Source organism: Mustela nigripes, chromosome 2 (assembly GCF_022355385.1).
Source record: "Mustela nigripes isolate SB6536 chromosome 2, MUSNIG.SB6536, whole genome shotgun sequence".
Taxonomy (NCBI): Eukaryota; Metazoa; Chordata; class Mammalia; order Carnivora; family Mustelidae; genus Mustela; species Mustela nigripes.
The window spans coordinates 114,455,607-114,466,078 of record NC_081558.1 but is presented as its reverse complement, the minus strand read 5'-3'; the positions used below and the strand labels follow the sequence as shown (position 1 = coordinate 114,466,078).

General features: G+C 36.8%; 1 pseudogene; it reads left to right on the top strand.

Moving 5' to 3' along the window:
- Window positions 1-7,315: 7,315 nt before the first annotated feature.
- LOC132012734 (small nucleolar RNA SNORA72) lies at window positions 7,316-7,430 on the top strand (annotated as a pseudogene).
- The last annotated feature ends 3,042 nt before the right edge of the window (window positions 7,431-10,472 follow it).

The window sequence follows — 10,472 nt, the reverse complement described above, 5'->3', positions numbered from 1 at the left end:
TCATTCCAGAGTTCTTTAGCACGAAGCCATCTTTCTTCAGAATGGTGTGAGGTGATAATAGGCGCTCTCAGTAGATAATGATCAAGAGGACCAGTACTGGAGACAAATGCCCTGGAGGGGATAATCAAGTTGCTTGGCCTCCTCTTGGCTCAGTTTCCTCACCTGTGACATGAAGGTTATGACGGTAATTAGCTCTTATGGTTGCGGTCAAAATTAAACAAAACTGTATTCATATACCATCAGCATGGGTCTTGGCACACAACAAACATTTGCAACTGTTATCTTTTCATTACGATTAATTTCTTCATACCACCTAGCTTCAATACTTTAAATGGGTCATTCTTAAAAACATGGTCTGCGGATCCCAGAAGGTTCTGAAACCCTCTTAGAAGGTCTATAAGTTCCAAACAATTTTCATATAAATATTATTTTCATTAGGCAATAAATATCTGATTTTATTTGCCTCTTTACTCTTGTCCTGTCATGAATGAGCAGTGGAGTTTCCTAGAGGCTACACAGCATGTGATATCATGGTAGATTAAATATAGGAGCATATGAAAACTTAGCCATCCTCTGTAGAGTCAGATATTAAAGAGACTTGAAAAACATGAACAGTGCAAATCTTCTCACTCAACGTCTTTGCTTTAGAAAAATATACTACATTTTTTGTAAAAATATGTTAACATGCAAGGGATTTATTATTATTTTAATTAATTCACAAATAATTTCTAAATTTCTGTTCTAATTTAATAAATTTAAATATATAGAACGTATATAAATAAGTTCTTTAGATTCCTTAATAATTTTTAGGAGTGTTTCAAGGGTTCCTGATAGCAAAATGTATCAGACCTGCTGCCTTAGATCACACAGGTAATCATTAGGATAATTACTTTTTTCTCTATTTATAATGGTTTTTAATCTTTTTTTATTTATGAAGGGAATAGGAATATTTAGAGCATAAAAATAACTAAAAGGAAGGATTAGGTATCCTGTAATTAAACCATTCAGTGATAGCCATTATTAATATTTTGGCACATATCCCTCTGGTGTTTAGTCCATTCATATATCATGCACAGAGAATTAAAATGGGATGATATGGTACATAATATTTTGAAATATTTTTCTTTTACTTAAAATACATTGTATCATCTATCCATATCATTAACTGCTCTACAATAGTCTTTCTGAAAACTACATTATCATTTACTTCATCAAGCTCCTGTTTTTTAATTTCTTGCTTATATTTTTTTCATATTACAAACAATGTCATAGGATGCATCCTTTTTATACATATTTGATTATTTCTTTGAATATATTCCAAGAAGTAGAATTGTGGTGTCAAGTGTATGCATATTTTTAAGACAATATGTTTCCATATTGTTCTTTAGAAATGTGCCAAGCCCATATTTTAGCAGTTTACATTAGACACACTTGTTATTAACCATTATTTCATATCCTTAAGAATCTGATAAATTGAAAGTGGTATTTCATTGTTATGTTTTACATTTCTCTCATGTTTGATCTCTATGAAAATGTGAATTTCAATGAAAGAAGTAGTAATCATCCCCATGATCTAACAAGTAGGACTACTTTATTTTCTTTTTAAGATTTTATTTATTTATTTATTTATCTGAGGAGTGGACAGAGGCAGACACTCTCAAGAAGACTCCAAGCTGAGCCTGATGCTAGGCTCAATCTCACAACCCTGAGATCATGACCTGAGCTGAAACCGAGAGGCAGATGCTTAACTGATGAGCCACCCAGATGCCCCTAACAGATAGGACTACTTGGAACTGTGTAAGTTACATAATGCTATTCAAAAGTAAGGTAGTATTATTGTTTCAATATTTTGTTAACAATTAGTTTACCAAGGCTATTGAGGCAACATCCCAGACAGGTAAAATTCTCAAGAACGTTATTGGAAGGAGGAACCAGACTTAGGTGGCACTGGAAAAAGAGATTTAAAGATGGAAATGACAGTTCCATAGGATAGGATAGGATAGGTTAGGATAGGAACGGAAAACCAGAGAACCTGACAAACAATGGTACAGGAGGGTACTAAATGGGCATGGCCTGAAGAAACATAACCATCAGACAATGGGCCAGTCTGAGGTTGGGCTAAAAGAGCATCGTAATTTCAGGGTTCCTATCCTCTTCTTCCTTGTCTCTTTGATCCCTTCCCTTCCATCATTTTGGGCTAAATTAACTGAGATAAGACCTATCGTAAAGATGCTGGCAAGAGCTAAGCAGAGTAACAGCCCCCAGGTAGGAGCTCAGTGCACTCACAGACTCTACCAGGAAGAGAAACCCATGCTGATTGTACAGCTTAGTCCACACAACAGCAACAGAACACTTTCTACAGATCCAGACTCACATCTCACCAATTCAACAGCAGCAAGCTCCTAAATCTTCCTGGTCCTCATTAGGAAGGGCTAAGGAATCAGCTTAGACCAAAGCTGTACCTGAGAGGAGCTTGGGAAAGGCCAGCCCAACTGAATACCAGACACTTCTAATGGCTTCTAATGCCACTAATCTCATTCTGCCCCTGAAACTCCAGGCAGAACACTGCACACAGTGGGGCCTGTAGATATTTCTCAAATGAAAAATAAGTAAATAAATGGTTGGACAAGATTTGTAAAACTCATGAAACTAACAAATGATAGTATTCTTAAAATTTGTTGTTCATTCTTCAAAATAAAGATTTTTTTAATTAAAAATAATGTGAAAAATAAAATCTTTATCTCCATGTATGTCAATGGTCATTGCCTCTAATGAAAATTTCCTACCCGGAATCCTAATAAATATTTAAGCCGTTCCGATCTACCTTGCCAGTTGGTACTTAAGGGGACTTAAGCACTGGATTATAAGAATGGTTGCTTCGGAAGCTTTGAAGTCTACTGTTTTAGGCTGTGTGATCACAGGAATGTCTCATCCACTTCCCTTTCTCCTTTATTTTCTAATCTTTTGTTAAAGAAAAGTAGCTATAAACATGCCAACCTGTGTTGCTATAATGATTTTCTTAGTTAACACTGTAGTTAAGGTTACATACAGACTTTGACTGTAATCCCCCTTCTTCACCAGTTCCCAAGGTTTTGGACACATCCCTTTATCTTAAAGCTTTCCAGTCTTTGTTCCTCATTCAGATAAACTTTCAACTTGGTCTATTCAGCTGCTTCTGAGAAGAGAGAAAACAAGAAGTGTAAAGTTTTATCCATGGGCGTTAGAAAATCTTAACCTATAAAAGTTGACACATTCATTATGGTTACTTGTTACTTGGGAAAAGTATCATCATCCGGGGAATTATCACAGCATCAAAAGACCAGGAGAGAAGAATCAGATGATGTCTAAAAGTCACTGTGGTTTTTTGACTGAACCTACTCAGGTATCTTCACAATTTCAAAATGTCTGAAAAGCAGCCTATTGATAGGTGGATATCCCATATGCTAGAATTATGAATACTGTTAAAAGTGAACTTTTTAAATGCACTTCAGGGTAACTTTTGTGCACAGACAATAATATGTCGTGGTTTACTTTAGTATAAAAATTAATATGAGGGTGCCTGGTGGCTCAGTTGGTTAAATGTCACCTTTGGCTTAAGTCATGATTCTGGGGTCCTGGAATTGAGCCCAGCATCTGGCTCCCTGCTCATTGCTCTCTCTCTCTCTCTCTCTCTCTCTGTGTGTGTGTGTGTACACTCTCTCTCTCAAGTGAATAAATAAAATCTTAAAAATATAAAAATTAATATTCAGTTCATTATGATTATAATATCAAAACTTTCTTACTCTTTTAAAGTTATCCCACAAAACCTATAAGCCTAACACAGTTCAGCAAACATTTTTAAAGGCCTTTTATGAATATTTGGCCCATTTACAGATTTAATTAAATGCCTTAAAATATTCTTACCTGTATTTATAAATTCAGTATATTCATTTTTCCTTTAAATATATTTTCTGACTTCACAAACTCTTCCAAAGTGTTTAAGGAAATCATACAAATGTCATAAATTAAACATAAATTTTTAAGTCTAAACCAATAATGCAATTCCATGTGTAAAATTTGAATCATAAATCTGACATTTACTCTAAGAAGCCACATTCTCTTAAACAAATTACAAATGCTTAAAATACCAAACATGTATAAATTTCTTTATGCAAAAGTAATAATACTATGGGTTTGATTTTTATAAACAGTGTGTATTGAATTCTGTATTGAAGGGAACTCAAAAGTTGTTTATTTGCTAATAAGTAATTATGTCCTCCCAAACAAATTTGGAGTGTACCTCCTCAGGCCCTCAAGACCCTCTGTCCTTCCTGGAAATGCTCAGGATATTTTCTTTCCTGATTCACTTTTTCCCATTTTTTTTCTTCTCTTTGAAGAAAAACCACCACCACAAAATCCAGAATTAAAGTTAATTTCTTAATGTAGAGAAATCTATCCATTCTGGGTAAACTTCTAATTCGGCCTTGTGCAAGAAAGTCTTGTTTTTTTCATCCTAAAAATCCTATCAAGCTTGACAACAAAAATCCAGTGGTATCTGAGTATCTGGTAGCATTACAGATGCTCGTTCTTCCTCTAAAATACAAATGTAAATTAATATATTTTTTTCTAAATAGCACTTATTTTCCTTTCAGGTTAACTAGGTGTTAAGTCTCATCAGGACAAAGATCATAACTTTTACTCTCTTTTTAACTCCACACTTGCAATTATATATAATGGTGTTTGTGCTGCTGGTTTGTGTGGACCCAGAAATCATGCTTGTCTCCTACATGGTGTCCTTTGAGAATGGGTGCAGTAAATTAAAGGTAGGTGCAAATTTTTTGCTACTCATCCTATTGAGAGATGAGTCTATTTTCCTCACACTGATTCGGGACTGACATTTGTCACTTACTTGAGCAAAAGAATATGATAGAGGAAAATTTGGGCTAGCTCCAGGACTAAACTTTAAGAAGACTGTTAGCTTCTGCATTGCCCTCTTGGAGCTCTGAGTCATCAACTGAAAAGTCTGACTTTCTTGAGCCTTCTATAAAGTGAGGAAGCTCAAGACCAATGAAGATAACATTTGTAGGTGCTAGCCAACAGTCACCATCTGTACCAGACATTTGAATCAATCATCTTGGACATAAAGCTCAGTCAAGACTTCAAATGACTCTAGTTGGTATCTGACTGCAACTGTGTGAAAGATCCCAAGCAAGAACCGTCCAGCTGAGCACAGTCAGTCCACAGAAATATGAAAGCAAATAATTAATTATTTTTGTAAGCCAGTCTAGTGTGGAATGATTTTTACTAGGCAACAATAGATAACTGGCATAGAAGATCATCATGACTATGGCTCTAAATCTGAAACCTTGGCCTTACTTGTGCTTAGTTGTTGAAATGCATTCCAGTCTTATAGTATACTCAGGGAAACTTTTGATAGCCAACAGCATTTGGCAAGCCTGTATCTCTATTCATGCACTCAGAGAGAGTTTTTTCTTAATTTTTTCTTTGTCTTTTTCCTTCCTACATTTTTCTTTATCTCTTTCTCTTCCTTCCTTTTTCTACCTTCTTTGTTCTTTTTTAAATTTTTCTTCTCTTTTCCTTTCACCTTCTCTTTCTTCTTCTGTATCTCATTCTTCTCCTTTCATTATTCAGCACTGCCTCACAGAGCTAGTTTTAAGAGCTATATTTTTAAAATAGGCAGCATTAACTCTAGCATTAGCACCATAACCAGCATGAATGAGAACATACTAAATGCCAGCATTATCTTCTAATTTAATTCTCATTATAGGTCCATGAAGTAGGTGCAATTAATATTTCCATGTTATAGAGAGAAACAGACACTTAAACTTTCACCTGAAATCCTTAAGTCCAAGCATTTCACAGAGTCATATCATGGCATCTTCGGTCTTATGGTATGAATAACAGCTCATGCTCTACATTCAGCTGGGCTTGAAAGTTCTCAGGGTTCTCATTTCCTTAGCGTGCATTTACTATTTTAAAAGAAATGACTAAAGATCAATTCACAGTGAATCTAGTGGACTCAAGTATTCACTTGTAATTTCCCCTGTCCCTAAGTGCATACATTTAGAAACTGTTAGAATCCATTCACTGATTCCTTAACATGTGGAGTAAAGCCATTATGGTAAACAGGACTAAGTGGAAGCTCCTGTAACTGCACCTCATCTCCAGGCTGATAGTAAATTAGAAGTAATGCCACATCCATGGAAGAATTAAAGAGATTAGTCACCATAAATGACTCTTAGAAGGTAAGGGTCAAGAGAATAACAAAAAAATATCACAGACAGAAAGAAAATATCACAAAAGACATATCTGATAAGGAACCATTACCTAAAATACACAGAGAACTTTTAAAATTCAACAACTAAAAAAACAAACAACTCAATTAAATCATGGGCAAAAACCTGAAAAGACATTTTACCAAAAAAGATATGGAGACAGCAGATAAGCATACGAAAAGATGTTCAACATCACATGTCATTAAGATAACAAGATAGCACTTACACCTATCAGAATGGCAAAAATCAAAAACACTGACAATACCAAATGCTGGCAAGGATGTGGAGCAACAGAAGTCCTCATTCATTGCTGGTAGGGATGTAAATTAATACAACCACTTTGGAAGACAGTTTTACACTTCCTTACAAAACTAAACATGTCTTACCTTATCATGCAGCAATAGTACTCCTTGGTAATTACCAAAAACTTAACATTCATTTATAGACATTTTATTCATAATTGCCAATACCTGGAAGCAACAAAGATGTTCTTCAATAGGTGAATGGATAAACAAACTATGAAATATTATTCAGTGCTAAAAGGAAATAACCTACCAAGCCATAAAAAGACATGGAAAAACCTTAAATGGGTGTTACTAAGAGAAGGAGACCAATATAGAAAAGGCTACATCCTATATGATTCCAATTATATGACATTCTGGAAAAGGCAAAACTATGAAGACAATAAAAATATTAATGGTTGTTAGTGGCAGCAGGAAGGGAGGGATGAATAGGTGGAGCGTAGAGAATTTTCAGGGCACTGAAACTAAGCTGTATGATACCACAATAGTAAATAACATATCATTACACATGATCAAAACCTATAAAATGTTCACAAAGAGCAAAATACTAAAGTAAACTATGGGCATTGTATAATAATGTGCCAGTGTAGGTTCATTGTAACAAATGTACCACTCTGGTAGGGGAAGTTGATAATGGGGTAGGCTATGCATATGTGGGGGCAGGAGGTATATAGGTAGGACACCTCCATATTGTCTATTTAATTTTGTTGTGAACCTAAAAGTACCCTAAAAAAGTCTATCCAAAGATTTTTTTTTTTTTAAGCAGGGGATTATTTACTATATTAAGATCATACATGTGTCTCCAGACCTAGTTCTTTCTCTAGGTCTGGATTTATAAAAACTGGTGGTAAACCAAGTCTGATTAATATGATATCATTAAAGTAGGAAATGTCTGTGACTCTATATATTTGATCAATCTCAAGCAATGACAGCACAGATAGTGTAATAACTTTTGCAGGTAACCATTGCTAATTTGATGATTACCAGTTGTCATAAGTGAATGGTAAAACTATTGTGTTCAAAAACAAACAAACAAAAAGGCAGGGGAGGTCAGCCCTCCTATTCTGTTACAATCAAGTCCAGAAGAACTTTGATCATCTTGATATTCCATAGAGTATCACACTAGTACACTTTCTTTTTTTTTTTAAGATTTTATTTATTCATTTGACAGAGGGAGATCACAAGTAGGCAGAGAGGCAGGCAGAGAGAGAAAGGAGGAAGCAGGCTCCCTGCTGAGCACAGAGCCCGATGCGGGACTTGATCCCAGGACCCTGAGCCGAAGGCAGAGGTTTAACCCACTGAGCCACCCAGGAGCCCCACTAGTACACTTTCTTAATGAGGTTATACAAATTAGGCTGGAGAGCCACAACTGATAAGTACTCTGGCTGTCCTATTTAGACACATGCATATCACAAGCTAGAAGAAAAACGCTATAAAGGTTAATAAGGTTTCCTTATGATAAACAAGTGTTTTTTCAATGTTTTATTATGAAAGTGTTCAAACACATAAAAAAGTTGAAATAATTTTATAGCAAATCCCTGAATATCAACACCTAGATTCTATAATTTACATCTTGCTATACTTGCTTTATTGTATTGAATAAAGTGTTTAGGAGTTCAATAATCTGGAGCATGTCAGGATATCCCCCTCTTTTTTAAATGATTTTATTTATTTTTTATTTGACACAGAGAGGGAGAGAGATCACAAGTAGGCAGAGAGGCAGGCAAAGAGGGGAGAAGCATGCTCCCAGCCGAGAATAGAGCCCTACTTGGGGCTCGATCTCAGGACCCTGAGATCATGACCTGAGCTGAAGGCAGAGGCTTACCCCACTGAGCCACCCAGGCACCCCAGGATATCCCTTTTAAAATAAAAGCCAAGTTGTTTCATCTTGCATGCCCTATCACTAAGAAAAAGATGTAGTACTTGGGTATTGGAGGCAGCACATAGTGCTCTTAGGAACACCACTCTGATTTAGTTGTTGGACAATTGGAAGACTAGCAAATTCTAATGGATCCCAGAGCAAAAAGAAGGCTCAGCAACAAATCCAGTCTACAATACAAAATTCCCTACCCTCCAGACTACATCATCCAACAAATTCAGTGACACCAGGGGTATTCATAGTAAATAGATCGAAGGAAGCATGCTGAACACAAGTGTTAGGTCTTTGGAAAATGGTAATACATTTCAGATTTTAGAGCAAGACTGTCTTCTGTGGCAGATACAACACATTTTGTAAAGTAGCCCCTGGCTGTTATGAAGCTCTAGTAGAGATTAAACACCTGACCAAATGGCTATATACACGTTGCAGCCCATTACAAACTGGTATTTTCATATCTACCAAGCTATAGAATCAGACAAGTGCAGCAGCAACCTATCATACTATGGAAATGGCATAAAATCAGGACCAAGAAAAATCAGAGGATACAAAAAAACTACATGAACAGGACTTACTTCTGCTACATTAATGCCTAAAACCTCTATTCATACTTCACATCTCATTGAGGCATGGAAGTATTCCTAAAGCCAGCTGATGGAAGGGGGAAAATCTTGGACCTGGCTTATAGCTGTGTTGGCACACTATGTTGGAACAAACTAAAAATGGACTGCTATCCTAACATAGTCCTTCTGGGGGATGGGCCTAAATGTTAGTTGCAAGGGACAGTCCTTCCAAGGACAAAGCTGGGAGCAGTATGTATGATTTTTTTTTACTTTTTATGTAGTAAAAAAGTAGCATGAGAAATATATATATATAGACTCCTGAGTATTGGAAAATGGGTTGGCTTGTTGGTCAGGGCCTGGAAGGAGCAAATTCAGAAGATTAAAGAGAAAAAAAAAAATGTCTAGGGAAGAAGCACATAATGGACCCACTTGAAGTGGGTACAAAGTGGAAACAGATCTCATGCTCCTGCCCACCTGAGAGCATCCAAGTCAGGGGAAACACTCAACAATAAGGCTGACTCATCCTGTGACTCAGCCTCAGCCCGCCTCCCTCATCTACTACCCCCTGTTTGCACAATGGGGTCAAGAATAGAATCACCATGGTGGCAGGAATAGAGGCTATGCATGTCCCCAGTGGTATGGTCTCCCACTCACCAAGGCTTAGCTTCTGATGCTACTGAGCATCCAACCTGCCAAAGTGTTAACAACCTGATATAAAGCCCTTAATAAAGTAGCAAAGCTTGAGATCAGCCAGACACTTAATGTCAGGTTGATTACATCAGACCCCTTTCACCCTGGAGAAGACAGTGATTCATCATTACTGCAATTAATACTCACTCCCATATGGCATTAATTTTCCTGTCTGCCGTGTCTCTGCCAGCACCACTATTCAAGGGCATATAGCACGCTTGATTTACTGTCACAGGATTCGCACATACTATCACTTCAAATCAAGAGACCCATTTTACAGGGAAGAATGGGCAACAATCGATATATGAGTGAGGGATCCAGTACTTCTACCACACAGTACAACACCTGGAAACAGCCAGCCTGCTGGAGGAGTGGAATTGCTTACTAAAGGCTCAATTAAAGTGATTACTCAAGACAAAGGCCTATATGGAGTTGGGACATTATTCACCAAAATCAAGTATATGAACTAAACAAACAGCTGTGCTGTGCCCCCAGTAGCTAGAATAAATAGGTCTAGATATCAAGGGGTGGTAGAAGGATTTGTCCCTCCTCACTATCATTCACAGTGGTCTACTTACAGAATGTGTGCTTCCTGTGCCCACATCTTTAGGTTTGACAGGATTAGAGGTCTTGGTACCACTGCTTCTACTAAGGAAAACAGTGGGAATTCCATTAACCTGGAAGCTGCGACTGCTGCATCTTATCTTTGTGTTCCTCTTCCCAGTAACCTAGCATACAAAGAAGGGAGCACTTGGTAGATTCAATG